Source organism: Scophthalmus maximus, chromosome 11, assembly GCF_022379125.1.
Source record: "Scophthalmus maximus strain ysfricsl-2021 chromosome 11, ASM2237912v1, whole genome shotgun sequence".
NCBI classification, from domain to species: Eukaryota; Metazoa; Chordata; class Actinopteri; order Pleuronectiformes; family Scophthalmidae; genus Scophthalmus; species Scophthalmus maximus.
Window position 1 is genome coordinate 8,979,249 of NC_061525.1, and position 21,812 is coordinate 9,001,060.

General features: G+C 39.8%; 1 protein-coding gene across 2 annotated transcripts in view; it reads left to right on the plus strand.

The window, feature by feature from the left end:
• Positions 1-2,444: 2,444 nt before the first annotated feature.
• The window catches only part of robo1 (roundabout, axon guidance receptor, homolog 1 (Drosophila)), a 278,020-nt gene continuing 258,652 nt past the window's right edge, over positions 2,445-21,812 (plus strand). For both annotated transcript variants that reach the window (XM_035623252.2, XM_047335711.1), the window contains exon 1: positions 2,445-2,555. The gene's annotated coding sequence lies outside the window, so the exon portion shown is untranslated. The remainder of the gene's footprint in view (positions 2,556-21,812) is intronic.

The window sequence follows — 21,812 nt, forward strand, 5'->3', positions numbered from 1 at the left end:
GACGTGGCTGCGGTCAGAGACAGTCCGGGACTGAGGCCAAACAATCAGGTGTCCCTTACGAGGCATCACCGAGATGGACACAGCTCAGGTTAGTTTCAGGCGGCGTTATTGTGAGTTGAACCTCGCCTTCACTCTCCTGCTCAGAAAGTTAAATGTTCTCCTCCACCTCAAATACACAAACATTCGGGAATGTGTTTGTCCATGGCCGACTCTAAGTGAAGCCTTATTCAATAAAACTACTTCTATACAACTTCTGTACGTAACAAGTAAATGAAATAAGTTACTTGATGCCCTTGTAAATTGGCCAAATTCAAATTAGTCTCTTGGAAACAGAAATAATAACCTTGTGTTTCAGGCTGCGCTTTAAATAAGAAAACATGGAGATTTAAGGCCGACTTTACTTACTGTAAATCATTTGATGTATTCAGACTGATGTTGGTGGTTTCGATGGTTTAGTTTAGGAGTAATTAATCCCAAGAAGAATGTTTTTAAGAAGTTTTCTCAAACCACATTTGTTTCAAAAGAATATGGCTGTTGCTCACAGCCTTTACAGTATATTTTCATAATTCCCCATTGAAAAAACATAATAAAATGAAAGTCACAGATTTTTACTATCCACCGGACATTTCTGAAAAACTTTGGAGACATGGGTTTTGTTTTGCATGGATGGGATGCACCCTATGGGACAGAAGGAGGTTATCTTCTTCAATAGAGCTGAAGCAATTAGGTGATAAGTCAGTTGATCACAGAAGATTAAATATCATTTATCATTTCAGTCATTAAGCCAAAACTTGAATGAATTTGCTGGTTTTTCCTGCTTTACATGATTGTAAATAAATTAATTCCTGTTCTGAACTGTTTGTCTGACATTTTTTCGAGGTCGGCCTGAGCAGGGACAAATTAATTTAATCAATATAATCTTTAGCCTCAATCTTTAGGACATACTCTCTTTGTTGTTGAAATACATATTCAAACATAAAGAGGTTTGATAAAATTGTGATTGAAAGGTCAATTTAGACTTAATATAACTTAGAAACTCTGAAATATGACTAGAAATTCTATCACTGGTCCTTTTACCCTTTTGACCTGCCACTGGACAGAATGCAGATTGATGCATAAAGTCCAACAGAGGGAGCCCAATAGCTATTTGTCCTCTAGCCGATACGGGGCAATTGGGTTCAGCTGCATTTTCTTTACGTGGAAAACGGTCCACTGAATTGGTAAAAGCATAATTAATGCAAGAGGTCTCCAAGTTAGATGCAGGTAGACAAGCAGCTGGTTTTGTTTTCAAGTTTTGAAAAAGGCATTCATGGAATGTTTTTGGGTTCTCTGGCACGTTCTTAACCAGAATCTATTTGCTGGCCAGTGCGAGGCATAGAGTCTGTCCCAGCAGATGGGTGGTGAAGCGGGTTCGGAGTCTGAGACAGCTGGGGACCGTCTCTTTTTCAAAGGAGTTTTAGCATTCGGGGCCTTCCAGGTTTCCAGGCGGCTATAAAAAAAAAAATCAGCTGCTTCACTTCATCTCCAGGAAATAGGGACGAAGGGTCTCAAGGGGCTGGCGAGCTTTTCTATTACTAGTCTTCATAACCGCTGTGGCAGTGTTTGCCCCACAATGCTGTCATGCTTTGCTGGTGTCCTAGACTCCAGTGCAGTCAAGACAAGGTGGCTATTAACACATCCTCTAAAATTAATGAGGTTGTACATTGATTGTGACATTATTTGGGGATGATGAGACTCAAATCTTTTATCCATATCATGGGGAAACAGGACTTTACAGCAGAAAACTGCGACGCATATTTCACTGATATTGCAAAATCCTTTACAATGAAATGTTGACTGAAGCAGTGGTTCCTGCAAATATTAGTTTTGTAGTGATTTGATCCACGTAGCTGGGGATGATTGATGGACTTAATATATTTAATTAAGGATTTGTATTTTTCCTGTAATGAGTTGTTGTGTTCGGTGCAGTGCCGAGGCTGCACAGGTCTAGTGCGAAACTCCAGACAGTGCAGTCGCTTCAGTTTCAACGGCTCAGGAATATTTCTTCAATAAATATTTAATGAAAGAAGAATTTCTATCGATTCCCTCGCACTGAGAGTAATATGTGTATGTATTCATTAGAGCTGTCTCTGAGTCTCCGCGTTTAATATTCTTTGTTTACAGTGGAGGGTCACATATGGGGAAACACATGAATATGGAGCAGGGAGCCTCTGCTCGTCCCCGAGCTTTGCACAGATGCTAGGCTTATTCTGCACACACACATACTGTACATACAGACTCAGGACTGAGTGTGTGGGTGTGTGTGTGTATACACATTTGTCTTTAATTAAAAGCAATCAAAGCAGGTTTGGCGACATGCATATATTTTAAAGATTGATACAGATATTTCCCTGTTATCCTTTATTGCTTCCTGGTAAAATAAAACCTCTTTGTGTCTCTTACAGGATGTTGGCCTCGTTACAATCTCAGACATCACCTCCTGACTCATAAAAAGGCCGCTTCTGGAGGGAACGACGGCAACAAGCAACATGAAAGAGGTGTTGAACACGGTGGAGGTGAGTGTCTTTCTGTGTACGCTTGTCTGCATCCCTGAGTATCTGTATATGTGTGTGTACAGCTGTGGCTTGAAAAAAGGGTTGGTCTGCCCCAGCAGAGAGGTATGGGATCTGGCCCGCAGCATTTGGCACAAAGGGCCTACTCCTATTATGCATGCTGGCCGTATCTCTGGGAGATAAGGTCAGGTCCTGCTAATGAAACACATGCTCACTGTTTGCATGGAAACCTCTCCTGTCAAACTCTCATTTTTATTTTGACGCATTTCATTCCCTCCCTATCTTGATTATTTCTGCCTCTATATTACGTATTTTTATAATATCAGATCGTAACCTTGAGCATTTGCTTGAAATGATCCAAGGACATATTAAAGTGATACTCGGTTAATGAGGACTGATGTTTTGAATCAAGCAGCAGTGCCAGGAAGGTTCCCTGCTGGAACGAAGCTGGTTCTTTGTTTACATCCCCGTGCTTTGAGTGTAGCTGCAAGGCATAGCAAGTGGAATTCGCTGGTTTTAGTACGAGCCGTTCGACGGGGGGAGCGCTCTGTCCTCCGTGCCGACTCTCCCAGCTGAATCTGGCAAAATGTCAGCCCTGCGCTGTACCAGACGACAGCATGACAGCTGTTTCCTATGACTAGGGGAAAAACACATTGATTCTCCTCCTGAGTTGGCCTCATTTGGTGAGAGATGGAGTGTGGCCAAAATGCTCTCTTCACTGGCACTGAGACTTGGACAGCAGAAAAAGGTCAGTGGCATCGGGGAGAATGGAAGAGAGAGTGCAGCTGTAAATGACACGACCACTATTTCAGCTCTAAATGGTTTTTAACCTTTGTGTGAGATGAACCTTGGAGCTTTTTGGTCATTTTTTTTCTGCACTGCAAAGGCAAAACACAATACAAATACAGACCTGAACCTTATTTTGTGACTAGGGCATACTGAATGTAGTTTTTACTTAATAACAACAAATATTCTAAAGGTCTATAATATATGTGAAAACCGCTTTTGAATTGTCAAGAATTAGCAGAAGAACAGACAGCAGTAACTAACCCCAGGCTGCAACCCTGTCTCCTATCAATTATGTTTATTTATAACATATTTGTTTCTCAATGTTAACTGCACTTTTATTATTGCAACCATGATGACGAAGGTCTGTTCCGCCTAGTGACCCAGATTGTTGTTCAAGTTTGAGGACTTCTTGGAAAATTATCCAAAGGCAGACTCCACTTTGTCTTTTTAAATATATTTTTACCACTTTAAAAAAAAAGAAGAGTTAAGCAGTTTCACAATCTGCCTACCCCTTTTTTTCTCATTCTTTTGTAAAAAGTGTGTGGGCCTTGAAATTAATGCAGACAGCCGTGCTGTGTTCTGCTCTACAGCAATGCTGGCAGTAAGCAAACAGGCAAATTCATAATATTGGTTATGGAAGGTTAACTAGTGTTTTGATGCCTACTCTAGCCAGCCACTAAAAGACATATATAATGTACCAATCAATTTATTTACACATTATGTTGAAGAAAATCCATTTCTGAAACAAGTTGGAGCTGTTGGGCAGCTCGTAGGTCTTTCCATCTCGGAAAAGCTGGACCAATATTAACTATAAACTCTGGTCTTATTTCTTTCTTTTACTCTTTGAAGCGTGTGTATGTGGGGATTATTCATCATAAATGGCCTCTGACTCTATTCCCATTGTCAGTAGATGAGTTTACCTTCCTGTTCACACTGCGAGTGAGCTGCTACCTGACAGGCAAACTGGAAAATTTATCCCTCAGGTCTCGTCTGCAGGTTGGTGCTCCTGTGCGTGTCTGAGAATCTTGGATCCTTAAATGTGCATTATTGAAACTTCTTTAAGGCTTGCTTGGCAGCTAGCAGAAAGTTAGTCTGGCCAGCATTGTAAGCATCCGAACCACGTTGTATATAGACTCAAATAAGGAGTAGATGCTGTGATTCTGGTTTTACATCACCCTGGCGGGCAGCTGACCGGTGTGTATACAGTGTTCTTTGGCTCAGAAAGACTTGGCTTGTCCACTCTGGTATCACGTTTGCATCACTGCTGATCTGAGCTGGAGCCAATACCCATATACTACAGAATGATTATGAAATATAGGAATAAAGCAGAATGTACCTTTTCACATTGTAGACAAAAAACAGAGGTTGGTGGGTTTGAAACCTTGAAACTTATGCCACACTATATGGATATATAACCATAGTGTTTTTCATGTAGGTCAGTCCATAGATATGCAGTTTTTTTTTCTTTGTTTACAAGAAGATGTCAGCCCACAGGAAAATAAGTTCCATCCTTGCATCCGGACATTAGCGTTAATATCCTGCTGTCCGAGGTTTTGATTTTCCAAGTGAACACTCATGCTCACAGTTGCGGTATGTTGCTTTTGTCAGGGCTGTGATGACAGTGCTGTGTTCAGTACCAGTCTCATGCCTAAATTCAATTTCACAGCTCATACAAGTTATATGAACACTCGCAGTAAGGATGCAAATACAGTATAAAAGTTTGATTTAAACCCAGAGGCAATTAGTTTGCACAGCTTTTGTGCTAAAATGATGAAACAAGAGTTTAGTATTATCTAATTGAGAACAAACTTTTTGACACATTGGTTTATCCAAAAATGATTTGATTTACTATTTTCATTCTGGCTGCTGGGATGTAACAATTTAATCAAAAGAAAAGCTTGTATCATGACATTCAGTTTAAATCACCATTAAAAGAGATCTCTTTTGTACAATCAATAGTTCTCTCATGCTTCTTCAAACATCGATCCTCTCCTTTGAGATTTAATTAGTTCCTGAATATGCTCAGTGTAAAATGAATATTGTAGTATAACTATCGAACAGTGGGATGATCTATACTTCATTTGTCCAGGGATCAATTATGAATCTTGTAATTTACTATTGATGTAATTGATTCATTTGCACAATTATACTGGAGACAGTCGTCAGCCCTTTTCACCGTGCAGCTCAATGAGCAGCCCATCAGTGAGGCATCCTCAGGAGGAACAATAAACTGACAATCCTCTGTTTACCACCCGGTGAACATGCCTCTCATTTACCATAATTGGATATATTACTAATCTGACAATTGGTTAGGTGTTGGAAAAATATTCATCAGCAATTATTTTTCTTAGTTAAATAAAAGGTTCGGAAGAGAAGTTAAATGTTACATGCATTGGTATGTCGAAATTATACAGCACAGTGCTTTCTTTTTCTTGCAATGTTGTGGCAAATTTCAGCTTTTTATATTTCAGATCCCCCCTTTATTTACCTCCTTTTTTTAAAGATTTTTTCTTTGTTCAAATTGACCAATATGCGTTTCGTGTGGAAAATATAAATGTACAATTCATTGGCAGTATTCAGACCCATTTTCTTTTTTCACATTGTTATCTTGCAGCCCTATGCTTTAATAAAATGTGATGTTTCAGTTTTTTCTTTTTGATAAATTTGCTAAAGTTTCACTTTGTAATTATGCGTTATTGAGTGTAAATTGATTAGGGGAAAAATATCTTTATTGTAGCATAAAGCTGTGAAAAGATGAAAATACTGTATATGAATAAATTCATGGTTGTGAGGCGTATACAGTTAGGGCCAAAGTGAACCCAGAACTTCCAAGTTCTCCGTATGTCATACGACTCACTTCACCTTTTAACAAAGATCAATGAAAGAAATGAGCAATTGCATTGAGTTACATACTTTAGTGAAACAGAGGCTAGCCTGGATGTGACTTCACATCAGGACTCTCCATATTATAATCCAATGGCTTGCTGCTTTGTAATTGGCATTAGAGTGTCATGTAAAATTATTGTAGCTGTGGATGATAATTGCTTTAGCAGCTTCGCTAGCTTAACGAACAATAAGATGAATAGATTGACTCAAATATTTGCAAGTTTGAGTAATAGACTTTAAGGATTACAATTTTTTTAATTGCCAGTTTTTAGTGTCCTTAGTCATTTACAAACAATTTTGCATATGGAATACTCTCTTGATGTTCTGCCTACAATATCTGGACACAGGTTTTTGATATTTGGCCATATTCGTTTCAACTCTTTTCACTACAACCCCTATTTTAATTACGTATGAGCAGCAACAAATCCATCCCCAAACTTATTTTACTCATGTTTATAAGCCTCTGGTTTTACCTTGCATCAGAGAGATTGGCCCTCTGTCTGTTTTTTAGGGGATAGTTTTTCCCACATTTTGATTGACACGGTTATAAATCATATCTATTTATCATAGACAACACTGTATTGATTCTGCTCACACCTATCATCCTAAATATTATGTGGTTCAGGGATCTCGCGGCCTTCATCTGCATCCCCTACCCAGAGCCCACAGAGTCACTCAAGTGTCAAGTTGCTCTCATTATACCATAATGTGTCTATCTAATCTATTGGCAATAATCAATTAGGATTGGAAGATCATTTATTAGAAGAAATTGCCGGAAGTTTCCAGTTCTACTTATTAACGATGGTTCAAACGCCAACAAAGTATTAAAACAATTCAAATTTGAATTAAGTTGAACAGCCACCAGAAGACCTTAAAATTCAATGCAAATTCCTAGTTTAATTACATTTAGTCAAACTACTCCCTCAACACTGGCCGTAAACCTGCCACACACCTAGTGAACCAGCTTCCTGTTCTCCCACAGCTAATTTCATCGCGCTGCTGGGAAACAATGCAAAATTACAAGTAAATTGAACAGAGAACCCACTGAATAGATTAAATAAAACATGACAGATAAACAAACCTTCATTATCTGCTCATTGGTCACGTAAATCACATGAATAGCTGCAGTGGTGCACTACCAATGAAACGAAAGCTGTATTCTTCAGGATGTGTGTGAATTTATTCTTTTGGGTTGTATAGACACTTGCTGGGAGATGACTCCAAAAAAATGTAATTCTCATTTGAGTTTAATTTAGTTCAATTAGCTTTCTGTGAGTCGTTATCGCTGATGTAAAATTTGGTGTTCTTGCATGTCTTGTCAAACATATTGCCAATCTATTCATTGCGTGATTTAATTACTTTAATTCTTGCAAGCATTATTTCTTTTGATAAACCACATCTGTCTGTTTCATACACACAGCTGCTCACTATACAATAAATGGCTCATTCTGCTTTAGGTGCCTCTGGTTTGCTGTTCTGCAGAGCTGACTGCCTGTTGGATGAACTGGTTTAAGTGGGTGCACCCACATCATCTTTCCTGGTGGAGGTGTTAATTTGACGTGCTCTCAAACTTAATTCACATCCCATTGGGGGTTTGTTCAGGACAGGCAGATGAACGTATCTCATCTCTTTTCATGTTAACTGTTGGTTTTGAGTGCTGTCTTTCAGCAACACTTTTGTTTTAAAGTGATCCCTCTGGAGCAGCAGGGAACAACTTATTCACTTAGTCCTGGTCAGTAAGATAAAGTAGCATAAAGGTGTTTAAAATCATTGTCTGTACAAAAACTCAGTGGATTTTAAATTTTGGTGTAACATGATGGTCCCCAGCCACTTAATTTGCAACATACAAACATTTGGATACCTGTATTCTTCTGTATTGTGCCTTGTGAGATTCACACTTTGTGTTATGTTACATTACTGCAATAATAGTCATTCAATTCTTCAGCAACTTGTGCCACAGGGGGCCTTGTGATGGTTTGGACAGACAGAATAGTCTTTGTTACCCTTGCACATTGATGATGCGCCAGTTTGCGCTCTGGGAGCACCCCACATCTTGCCATTTTGAAGATTCTCTGATCCAGTCGTGACTCGTGAGGCCGTAAAGATTGATACCTACTCATTTCTGCCTCATCCAACACGTTGACTATGAGAACCAACTATTCATTTAAAATCTAATATATTCAACACCTTGCATTGTTGTTGTTGTTAGGAGATAATCGGCATTGCTCTATCTGCGAGTGGCCTGTTGGTGAATACCTGAATGTTGTTTCTCACTCCAGCAGTGAGGTGATTGAAATGATGTTGCTCACTACAGCAAGGAAAACAGACCTGTTGTGTTCGAGGCTTGCTGTGTGTTTGAATCAGTCATTGATAATCGCTACATTTGATCCAGGAGCATGAAGGCAGAAATGCATGTTTGTGAAATGCACTTTCAGTCCACTGACTGTCTTTTCAATAGACTGTGTTGGCATTGTTAATAAGGACATCTGTAGTACCCCAACAAGTTGATTAACATTTCTCCATATAAGAGTATGATCAGCTTTGGTAGGTATCAGCTTTGGAGTTCTACATTACTCCTCTACACAGATATCATAATATGACAAAAGAAAGAGCATTTTTAAAGGCCCTAATAACAAGTCTTAGCTACCAGCTAAGTCTCACATGTCTTTACAATATCCCACTTGAGAGAATTGTCTGTGCTGTTTTTCCTGTTTTCTTCTCACTGGTTAGAAATGGGCAGGACTCAGTGGTTGGGTTGTCTGCTTATGTTGCAAGTCTACTACCAAAAATCATCAATCTGATTAAACATTGACTGATTGTTGAACCTACTTATGTATGCTGTATTTTCCTGAACTTTACCTGGTGTTTATTTCGAATATTAAATGTTACAGATAAAGATCTGATTCAAATTTTTTAGTGCCTTTCATTTCATATTTACATTTAAAGTCAATGCAAAGACCTGAGTAGAAGCCAATTCAGCATCATTTCCTTCACTCGCCCGAGTTTAAATATTTGACCTTGAGCGAAATATATTTGCATGATGCGATGACGTGAAAGCCAATTAGAGTTGAGATTCTCCCTGAGTCACTGACATCTGCGTCCAGAAGAGAGTGGGTGAATATTCACAGATTGTGTGTACTTACTTTTTTCTCATGCAACTAAATACAAATGATCCTGTGGCCAAACTTGTGCAAGTAATGTAACGTGAAAGTTCTCTTCACGTTTGTTGTGAACGCACAATCAGACCAGATGACAAATATTGGGGCATCACAAGATTATAAAAAAGGAAAATATAAACAATGCAGCTCTTTTTTTCTGTCTTTTCTAAAATCTTTGCTGGAAAACGTCTAATTCAGATACAGAGGCAACCGGTAATGAGAGGCACTGCCTCACCACAAGAGATCACTATGGACATATGCAGTCTGTTTGTGGAGAGCGATCAGGTTGGGGGTGTTTTCACTGTGGCACAAACAAGTCCCGGCTGGAAATCACCGAGTAATACCAGTGTTTCTCTGTGTCCATTTTTTTTAAAATTTGTAGGTCCAGCAAACTGTAAGCGCATGGCGCACACACCCATGATGTATATTTTATGTTCCCACAAACACCTCTGACAGTAATTGCCAAGAAATTTCACCTCTATTATAACTGGATTGATCACATCTCAATTACTTTCGCTCTAGAGAGACCGCACGATTGTAGTAATTTCAGCCCCCTGAAAAAACCCATCTTTCTTAATCCTGCCCTCTTGTTGAGCTGCACTTCACGCTGCAGATTGGTGCTTACAGTGTTGAGTGCTTCGCGGGCCGGCGTCCACACAAAGGCCCCGACAGAGACTTTGATGTTTGCCTCAGCAGATCAAAGATGTTCAAGGATGGACCTGCCAGGTGCACTGCTCTCTCATCTCACTTACTTATCCGTCTGCTGCTTCCCATTCTCTGCAAAGGGACAGAATAATGTGTCCCATTCAGGCACATGCCAAAATTGACACCAATAGGACTTACTCAATTTCAGAAACTCCATTCAGGATGCTCTGAATGATTTGTAACTGTGAAAGGGTAAAAAAAAAAAAGCACTGACAAATTGCTTTTCAGTCTTTTTTAAATTTTTTGTTGTGCTTTATTTTGATTGCCATACATCCTGCATGAGAAAAATATGGCTGAAGCAACAGTGAAGATATGCACAACATCTTAATCCTTTGACCTCAAAGGAGAAAAGACAGGGTTTCTTGAAGCTACATATTTGAATGCCATTACTTATGATTATAGAACAGCAAATACAAATGTTGGTCTTCTGTAGTTTTCACTTGGACTTTTACTTCAGACTTCCCCTTTGTCTGTCCAGACAATGTATTCAAAGTTCATTCCCAGTTTCTCAACACAACAGATTATATCTAAGTACTGTTAATAAGATTTTTTAACTCATCACTACAACAAGGCGCCTTCGATGTTCCTGTTAACACGGGAGTTGTTTAGATGGAACCTGGCCAGTCTGTCTTTTCCCTGCTTTTCAAACACAGGAACTCCCAAAGGACACCTTAAGTGCTTCCACTGAGAATTTCCACATTATTGATTACAATTGAGATAATACAAGCCTACATAATTTCACAGGCCCTGGGGTAAAGATATCTTCTCTATTTACATATCATGTTGCAGTTTATCCTCTTTGTCCACGTGTCTCACCGTCCTGTCCTCCATCCATGACTTATGGATCACGTATTGATGGATCCACGGATCCTTCAGCTTAGATCATTGATGCTCTGATCTCAATGTAAGCAAATGACGTCCTCGCGCATAATCAGAGTATTGATTTTCCCCTCCCCCTTCTTGGCAAATTGATTGGGAAACTAATTGTGCCCTTTTGTCTCTCTGCAGAATCACACTGTGGAATCATTTCTCCTTTTCCAAACTACCAATCTTGTTAAAGAGAACATGGGCAGTCTAACAGTTTAGCAGGCGAAAGAGGCTGTTTAAATGGCAATTAACGTCGTACTCCTCAGTTTGAGTGTGGCTTCCTGGAGTTGAGGCTTTGGTAATTGGGTAAGTAAACATTAGTGGATTTTACATTTATCCAAGAAAAATGTACAAAACGCTGTGCATTTAACTGGACTATCAGTATTTCCCCTGTGCTTTGCTGCTGGTGGAGTGAGACATGTTTGTGTAGGCTGTAGTTGTTTTTTTTTGATTGACTGCTTAACTATACACACAATACGCAAATTAAAAATCTTTACTGAGTCAGGATATAGATATTTGAGAGCTCTTTGCAGTAAGATGACATGCTGCCAGTTAAAAAAAACTCCTGGCAGAGCGTCAATGTCATAAAATTGTGTGCCATCCAATTTAAACCACTAACAAAAGTATTGTAAACTCTGTCCAGCACAACAAAAATGTTTTTATTCCAGTGCCTTCCTAAGCTATTAAAAGTAACTGTTGATAAAATAAAACAACTATCTGATATTACCCAGAGATTACAGTTTGATTAGTTGTGAAATAACTGACTTGTTTGGGCTCTTGTTGGCAACAAGCCACTAGCAAATGGTCGCATCATTACACATCCAGTTGCTTTGGAATACGGATTATCATTAATGTCAAGCTGTGCTTAAGTCCAATATTCACTCTGCTTTTACCCATTTTTGGTCCACTGACGCCTGAAGATCTGTCTTGAAATCAGATAAATGCTCAGCTGTGGTAATCGGGGAGAGTAAAGCTAAACAATAAAGCTGTGATCCAAAACAATGAGCAGAAATTGGCTAAAAAGCGCTTTTGAGCTGAGGGGAACTGCAGAGTCGAGTCCTGAATTTGCTCAGGGATTTTTAAGTATCATCGACTCCTTTCATGTACCAGTGGTCATGTGATCCATTGTCTATATCACTCATTATAGCAGCTTGTTTAGGGGAAGTTTTTTATGGTTTAAAAGAAGATGACTGCTATTGATAAGTGGAAAACCATCAGCTGTGATCTTGTGTCAAAGTCGGACAGTTTGTTGTAGGTGTCAGTCAGCCCACTTCTTATATTACCCAAGGGAGACGAGTCATAATTTTTATGACCGCTAAAGGGGTTTGTTGTTTGTACGTAAACATGTCATTTTTGAGAATTTCTACAGTCTATTCATTCTCCAGAAATGATTCAAATGTAACCATTGCACTGGACGGCCAACAAGTTTGGACGATGAAGGGGCAGGTTTGAAGTAAATACATGGGACATTCACAATGATTGATGGCTATCTTATTTGTAAAGATTTCAATAATCCTAAAAAAAAAAGACAGGAAAATGAAGTCTGTTGTGAGCCATTTGTTTCTGGAGACAGGTCCGCTGTTGTGTCCCATCACTGCTCATGGGGCCCCTCCGCCTTGAACAAACAGATCTAGAGCTCATTTCACCACAGCAGAGGGTGATGGAGAGCGGCCTGTCTGTATTTTGTCAGGTCTTTGATGGAGTCATTGACTGTGAGGGTTTCAGGGATGAGGGGAGTGAGCTGCTCAGAGCTCAGAGAGAAAAAAGGACTGAACAAAGAAGACCCATTCTCACCCGACATACACAATACATCACCAGTGACCTCTTTGACCACAGTAACATAAGGCTCTAGATGGGTTGAGAAATGACAAAACCATCCCATGAAGCAGCATAATGATACATAGATGAACAGATTAATGGATGATTATCCTGCACTTAGAACAGTGGCCGTTAGCTGCGTTCTGTCACAATATGATCAGCCGAGTCAACACTAAATGTTTACTGCCAGGATGTGGATCTAATGTAATTAATTCCCTGTGCTGGGATCTTTCTGAGCCCGGGTCATGCTGAAGGATTTCTAGTGATATTCTTGATAAGGGCAAATCAGAAGGCTCCTTATCAAGAAAACACTGCACCTTCCTAAAAGTGCATTGTACTGTACAACGTTGAGAGGTTATGTAAACTCAATTCCAAACAATGATATAGCAGCCAACAACTATTTTCTATTTAATGATAAAGTGGATTAATTGCGTCCTGAGTGGAGAATGAAGTCACACCCCCTTTGTCAGTTGTGATGAGAGCTTTGTTTGTTGAATGTTGGTGCATGTGAAACCATGTGAAACCATCGGCCTTCTCCATGTTCATAAAGCAAAATGAATCCAGCTCTAATTGGCAGTGGCATGACAATGACACCCGAGTGAACATGTTCATTTAAAAAAAATAATAATTCCGCACCTTCCCACGAGGTGGTATATAACCAGAAAAATGCAGCGACACTTTATTTTTATACAGTCAAAGGGACAGTCATGCTAATAAGCTGCTAGCAGGCCCTCTGGTAGGGTGCTGGGCTTGGGAGTTCGGGATGTGAACGCAGCCTGAAAAAAGTTGTAAAAACAAACATTTACCAACTGAAGTGTCTCACAAGGAGGCTCGGACAGTGACAGTAGCACCAACCTGCAAATGAGATGCCATGGCTTCATTCTACTAGTGTGAATGGCGGCTTGCAGGATTTACTTTGTCTGTGCCTTTAATCGGTAGTGGTCCAGGTCGGGTGTTTTTAAGGGCCCCTCTCACTGGACTTTGCAATGAACAGACTGCATAGGCAACGAGAACACTAAGGGGAGGGAGTTGTGGCCGACGAAGCATTTGCTTTGGTCTGAGATGCTGGTGCAACATCTAGTGCCGGTGACACATTCTGAAAACATTGCCTTTTGTAAAGTCAATTGTATGGAAAGATGTCAGGGAACATGTTGCATTGAGCATGTGTGGAATTGGATAATTATTTCTTTGTAGATTTTCAGTTTTGTTTAATATCTTTGACTCACTGAAACATCAACAGTGTGTTACATTGATGGTCAGTGGGATTCACTGTACCGCCATAAAATGCACTTGTTCTTACTTCTAGTGCCAGATGAATTTCCATTACTTAAGATTAAAAAAATGAGCAAATAGCCTGAATACTGCAGGAGTGGTTCTTCATGAAAGCTATACAAGCTTGATCTTGCCATCTCCCCCTAGCAGAACTTTAAATGTGTTGACTGTTGACTGCAACAACCGTTGGTGCTGAATAAATTGAGACTTTCAAAGTAATGTGAAGATACATTCATGTTGAGTAATCATTGCCATAACAATATATTTCTAGTTTTAGGAGCGTAATGCACAATACACCAAGCTTTTGCGTTATCTTGACAGGTTCAGTTAGGATTAATAGCCCCTTGTCCTCAATATATCAGCAAAATGCAGGATGACTGGATTTTAGCTGCTCAGAGAGCCAAAAACATGCCAGATGATAAGAACCTAAAATGGAAATGCAACTTATTTAGCTTGAATAAACTGTCTGTTTTCATGCTTCATAAAACAACCTTTTTAAGATTAAAAGCTTCTGCTTAGAGCTGCAGTTTTGCCCAATCTATTACAACCAAGGTATTCATATTCATTTCTTCTGACTTACCGCATTTTCTTTTATTTTATGTTTGATTCGAATCGCTACTGTCTTCAACTGTCTGATAATATTTGAAATTACAGCCCAGTAAAACAATAAGTATGCACAATCATTATGCAAAGAACAGTAATTAACATACTTTGATGGTGAACACATGGAGCACACGGCCAACAGTAGAGCAGAAAGACACTGTAGCTGAAGGTTAAAAACTTTGCATATACATGTGCAGTTCATGATCAGTGGAGGAGGTGGGCTGCAGCATCTGGCAGTGTAAGCAGAATGATCTTGGCTGAGTATTTCATCAACGTGTGTGGCAGCAACGTCAAAACATTGATTTGAATTTAAAATGTGTTGAATACTGTCGGTGAGCCTGCATAATTGTGTGTAGCTGGTGTTTGTATTGAGTCTGATGAGCAATCTTCCGGCTGCTTGTTAGGAATGATGACTATCATTGTGTATGGTTACTGACTGTGTATGCTAAGGTACAGTACTGCTTACTGACTGCCTGCATCAACTATCAATGCAATTTCAATTTCTTTTAGCTGTTTCAGAGACAGCCCAGCTGGCATTTTTTTGTAAAGCCTATTAAAGTCCTCTCAATTACTATTATTACAACTTTCAATTATCACTTTATATTAATTACAATCATACAGTTAAAAAATAATGTCCAACAATTGCATATTATGCATATTCAGTCAGTCCCTCATTGTCAACTTTTTAAATGAGAAACCGAAAGAGTAGAAACACAGATTGGTCTTGCAGAGGTATACATCACTCTCAGCCACCTAAAGCAAACCAAGTCCAGAATTCAGATCCATCTCCTTAGAACACAGCTTCAAACTTTTGGTGTCTCCACAATGGAAGAAGAACTCCGAATGTTCTTTAGTTTTCAACCACTGCACATTTAGAATTTGGATTTAGGACTTCTTCAGGTTCAGCTTCTTGGGAGCCAGAGAGTGGGAGACTTGATAAATATACATCTCAATTATTGGACATGTGTCATACAAGACCACCTCCTATTGGAGGAGGCAGGAGCCGATGAGGTATTTGTTGGGATGTTATGCCTCCTGTGTAATATCATCATATTCACTGGCGGTTTTAGTCATTCAATAAACCATTAAGTATATCTGAGGAATGTTGGTAGTAATTAGATGGCTCTATATGGTAAACACAACCGCCCCTGTGTTTAAGGCTAATAAATACAGGAATAGAAACTGCAATACAAGTTTATTACTCAACGTTTTCCGTTCCCTGTTTTCTGGCTTGTTCTCCTCGTTGCGCTCCCTCCCCAGTTAACCTTTCACACTCCATGAGGTCCTATAACATTTGGCTCTCGTTCTGATGTGTCCGGTCCGCCTGCCAGCGTAGCCATTTTAATGATTTTGTGCTTAATCAGTGAGAACATTCAGCAGACGATTTGTGGTCGTCCCCCAACCAGTAAAGGTCACATGAATTCAGCGTTATTGGAAAGGCTTTAAGAAATATCACTTCCCTTAGCTGCTCTGCAGTTCATTTCTTCTGGCCAAGAATACGACGTTCTTCTCTCCGGACCTTTGGTGATTCACTGAAAACACGACTGCAGAAAATGTGTGATCATATTACTCAAGCTTTTCTTTACAGATTGTAAAAAAATGTCCTAACTTAGTGTTCATGTGCAGCTTAATAAACAAGAATCTTATTTTGGATGAAGACGCTGAATTTTCATTCATTCTTGAGATCATTTTAAAGAATTGGAAAAAGAGAATGCACCCACACTCTGTTTCCCTGTTTCTCATAATGTTTAAACTAACCTAACCTGCTTCTAGTTTCTGATACACATTGAACATACAGTTATATTGATCTTATCTTACTCTTAGCCTAAAAGCTAATGTGTGTTCTTTTAAATGTCCAAAATATTCCTTCAACCCTACTTTCAGTTGACTATCTACGTGGATTATAGAAGTATTAGTGTAGGCGACCGGGCATCTTAATCCTCTAGAATTACTAAAATGTTGTTACTTTAATGTTGTCAGCTGTTTGAGCTTCTTAGACTGTTAATCATACTTTATTAGAAGTAACCTCACAATACTTAGAAACAAAAAGTTGCAATGAAAAATGGAGCAAAAGTAAACTGTAATCTTTTTAGTTTTTGTTGCCTGAAATGGAACTAAAATGAACAATAATCATAAAATATGACCAAAACGTTTTTGTTAAGAAGCTAAAACTATATCAGGTGGCATAATTTGTACAAATTAAGATTATTGATGTTTCAATCAATGTTAGACTTGATGTAATGCCTCATGCTGTGCTTGAGGGACAAGGTTGTGCTGCATGTCTTTAACAGCAACTACTCTCACTGTCCCCGCCTGCTCTGACCATCCCATAATGGATGTGCGATCAGTTGGACCCGTGGCTCTTATCCCTCTGCCCTTCTCAGTAATCAGCAGTGTGATGTGATCACAGACGCGTGCCTGTCCTGTCCCCGTCTCATGTCGTACAGGACCAAAGCATTCCTTCTGTCATCTCCGACGGCCCTGGGATGGCAGGACAGAGGCGGGGGCTTTGTCCCAGCGTGATATTTACCTTTGAAATCGAGGAGTAAGACCTACAAGCGACCACTTCATGTGCCTCGTACCCTCTGGCTTTACAGGGACGTCTTTCAAATGAGGAGGATGAAAGATTTAGTGCTTCAACTCTGTTGGGATTTTACAGTCAGATATCATTTTAATATTGAGTTATTTCAGTAAAGTTGAACTTTTACTCAGAACGACGGCCTTAAAGACACATTGCTTGGACAAAAGCATTAAAATGGAAAGCAAAGAAACACTGAATGAGCTCTGTAATCATCATTATTACGTGGCCCACACTTCACCCTGACTCAATCACTTTCAGTGGTGAAAGCCTCTTCAGACCGGATTGCAGACTACATACATTTATAAATGGAGAGATGTTTGGCTTTTCTGCAAAGGAGCAGGATCCCTCCTGCGAACGCAGCTCTGAAAATGCTGTCAATCACAGCAGCGCAGTGTACGCGGGACTTGACAGAGCTTCCTCTGACACAGTCACCAGGGAGCATTTGTCTGCCGTTCGCAGACAGTTCAAGGTTAATTGATGTACATCATAAAATATTGATAACAGAATGATCACTTGCTGCTCACAGTGAGCAGGATCTCGTGTTTTGCATGTAAACCGAGCGTTTGGTGAATATGCATTACATTTGATTAGGCTGCGCGATAAGGAATTCGCTCAAGTTAGTCATTTGCACTTTTCGGAAGTGGGTTAATGAGTGCTGGTTTAATGGGAAAACTTTTATCTTCCCTCAAGAACCACAGTGTAATTATTTGAATTATGAGTGTTTGGAGGATGGAAAACAGCAGACTATCACTCTCCACCTCGGAGGGCTTCAGCCAGAGGTCAGACAGACGAGCCCACCTCTGTTTGCTCACTTCTCTATCGCATCATTACAGCAACACCCTGAAGAAACAACACAACAGTTGCATTATGTAAAAGCTCTGTGTTTGTGTAATACCCAGACATCATTCGGTGCAGACAGTGAAATTAGACGGGAAAACAAATAATTGTCCAACTGAAACCTCTGGACAATTATTTGTTTTCTGTATTCTGAGCGTTATGCTTAATTTGCACTACAGGGATTCTTTGTTATTTGAACATGTAAACCACAGGACTGGAAGTACGAGCGGAGCAGAGAATAATATTAATCACCACACATTGAGCGGCATTGTGATAGCTTTGTTTCTGTGCTTGTTCAAGGGTAAGCTTCTTGTTGCTCTAATCCAGTTTTTGGAGCAGACAGAAATGCCTCTCGGTTCATTCTTGTGCTGACAGTGTCTGAAGCAGAGGAGGATTAGCTGATGCTACAAGAAAAATGCAACAGTGGACCAAAGGAAAACATTCACATCTATCCTTTCAACACATTTGAGAATATTTGGAGAAAATATATCTCAGTTTTGTCTTCTACTTGAAAAGGTGACCGACATGAAAACAGAACAATTTGTCGTTGTCGCTCTTCTAATCAGGCTAAGTGAATGTGTTGCATGATTAGAGAATAATTACAGGTGGAAGTAAAAGGTTGAAGTGCAGTTAGTCAGTGTATTTCTGTGCCTGCAGTCGGTGAATGACTGTGCTGTGATCACTTACGGGAATGAAAAGGAGCTGCAGTGTGCAGAAAGAACGATGGACAGTCTCTCCCTGTGCAGATGAAGTTGTTTGTTTAAAGGCTGTGTAATGAGAGGCTGCCAATCAAATTAATAAAATAATTGCTCTTACTTAATTAAAGATATTTGTTGCTAATTTTATGGAGGATGTGTTGTTTTTGTCCCCTCCCTGTAAATATTGATTACCAATAATGTCCACATGGTCATGTAAATCAAACCGTGAATAAACAAAAACAAAACACATAATGAATACATATATCTTCCTCTACAGCTTAACTCGTTCTAGTTTGGGCTTCAAACCTTAGAGTTGTTAATCCTTGTTATAGCAAAAACATAACGCTCCATTGACAAAATGTTATTGTTGCTCATGTTTAGTTGGAACCATGCAGGCAAAGTCTGACGCACATCCTAGAGAGCCTAATATAACGTAACAGCAAAACCCTGTCTCCAATTATTTTATTGTTTTACCTTTTTATAGATAAGAAAAGACAAGAGAGAAAAAAGTAGGAAATGCACAATTAATGTCCGTTAAATTAATTGTGTAAGATTTATAGTTTCTTTTTAGATTTTATGCAACCTTTCTTGATGACATGATTTTGTTTGTAGAAAAATATGAAGTAACTTCTACTTTCTTAACAGTGGCACTCCGGTGAATCATTGCACCTTCACAAAGTTGGCGAACAGAAAGTGACAGGTTAAAAGTCAACGCAGCAGAGATCTTCCGTGTTGTAGTCCATAGTTTGGGTTATGCTCATAAAACGCACTATAATTGATATTATCTTTCTTCTGACCCTGTCTGCCTGGAAAATGTGTCCTATCGCTACACCGTCAGCTTGTACCATGGGCTTTCTGTTTAAAAGTTCAGCGACAGTACTGAGCCACAGAGGACATCATGCAACCGGTTTCACAGGAGTGATCTTCATGTGTTAAACTGATGGCGTTCACTTTAAAGCCTTTCATTCTGTGTCTTTTACACTCATCTTTGGTGGTATCGCAAGAGGTTACTGTCAGCCACAAAGTCTTTATTGAAAAGTGTTTAATCTACACGATGGCATTTCCTTAAGAAAGTCATCCAGCCATCCTGTGATTTGCTTGAGTGTTTGAACCTCGACTTTAACGCTGCCTACACTTGGGCCAAACTCATTTTTCCTTCTCCCCAGTTTATTGTTTGTTCCGACCTTCTTCCAGCTTCAAACAAACGCCCTGTGGTTTTTGTTTTCTTTTGTCACACTGTCCAAGGTTGCCTTAGAAGTTGCTGCACCACAGACCCTCATGCAGCTTATTGTTGCAGCATGGGTGAGGAAAATATTTGGGGGAGTCTCACAAACATTCGTCATTCCTTTTCTTCCTCACACAGGTTGTCTGTAAAACCTCTTTAATACCCCTTCTTTTTTCTTTTGTTAATGCTCAGACAACCTGAAAATCTTCCATTTCAGAAAGAGATGCTACATTTGAAAATTCCCTGAGGTTCGTCAGAGTATGATATATATGTCTGCAAATGTTTTGGCAAAATACATATTTTGTTGAAATGTTACTTTTCTAAACACTGTAATTACACACACCTCTGAATGTAATGTAAGGCAACACCCCCACTATCTAAGAGCAAACATGTTTTAATTTACTCATGTCTGACAATGTCAACAACAACTGAACATTTGTCACAAAGATATAGGTCAGCTTTTGCATAAATAGTCCACATGTACTCAATAAAGTGGGCATTGGTTGTATGTTTCCGTAGCCGCCTCTGCTCTGAGTTCAGACAGTTGTTGGCGTTCCAGTTCATCCCAAAGCAGCTGGATAGGGTTGAGGTCAGGGCTCGGTACAGTCGAGGGTTTTCCATCCCAATCTCCATAGAGACAAATATCGTGAAACAAGACCGACCCTTCTACAAACTGTTGAGACCCAGACAGAAGTGCATATAATCTTAAATTGTAGTTTTTTTTAATGCAGAACGTGTTGAGGCTTCTCGCTGGTAATCTGTTTCTCTGCACTAGGAGGCACTGCAAAACTAGGACACACAAAGACAATATGTTGGTTCAGTCCCAGTCGCTCCTCTAAAGGGGAATGGACCATAAACCCCCCCCCCCCCCCCCCCTCTGGCTTCATCCCTTTGCCTTTCTCTCTCCTCCTCCCGTTCTCTCTCTGTGTCTCGCCCTCTTCTCTGGCCTGACTCCAGATGAGTTTTTGCTTCAGGCGTTCAGTCTCAGATTGTTTGAGCTCCACAAAAAAATTGGGAGTTATTGGATAGGGGTGGATGGCCAACCCCCCCCCCCCCCAAACCTGAAAGAAGAATGTGAGACATATTCTGCGATCACACTGTGACAAAGAGCTGCAAGAAGGTCTGTGGTGTAGGATCTTCTAAGACTGATGGCAAACAGTAACCTTAGGCAGCATCTGACAGTAGAAAATATAAACCCACAGCCCACAGGGTGTCCGTTTGAAGACGGAGGACTGTGAGGGTGAATACAATTCAGGGATTCTGAAACGAGGAGCTTTCTGGCGTAGTGTTATAGCGAGCGCATCTCCAACATGCTCGGAATCTAGTCGCGGTGTATTAGTATGTGACCTGTGAATCAAAAGACTGAATGCAGACACAGTATTGACATTTGAAATGTTCGACCTTTCACATCTGCTCACACACCTCAGTGCAGAGGAAAGAACAAGTCACCACCACCTCTAAGGTGAGTTTGCAGTCTGCTGTGGCCTTCAGGTTTCTGCATCCTTCAAATAAATTTGTACAATTCGGCATCCACAGAGTTGTTCCTACATTTTTCGCACAAGTTATCTTGGGAGTCTGAATGAAAAGCCGTCCATCACAACAGAGGCGCTAGTGGGTCACACAGATGTTGCCGTGAGTTTTTTTTGGTTTGTTTTTTAAATCTCAAAGACTGAATTTATTCTTATGATGAATATCCAGATACACAATTAAAAGAACTTTAACAGCCATTTCTGTAAAAACCCAATACATATTATCAGGGATTTTATGCTGCCTGATTTTAGATCAGCTTTCAATTATGTCTGGTCATTAAGCTTCATAGTG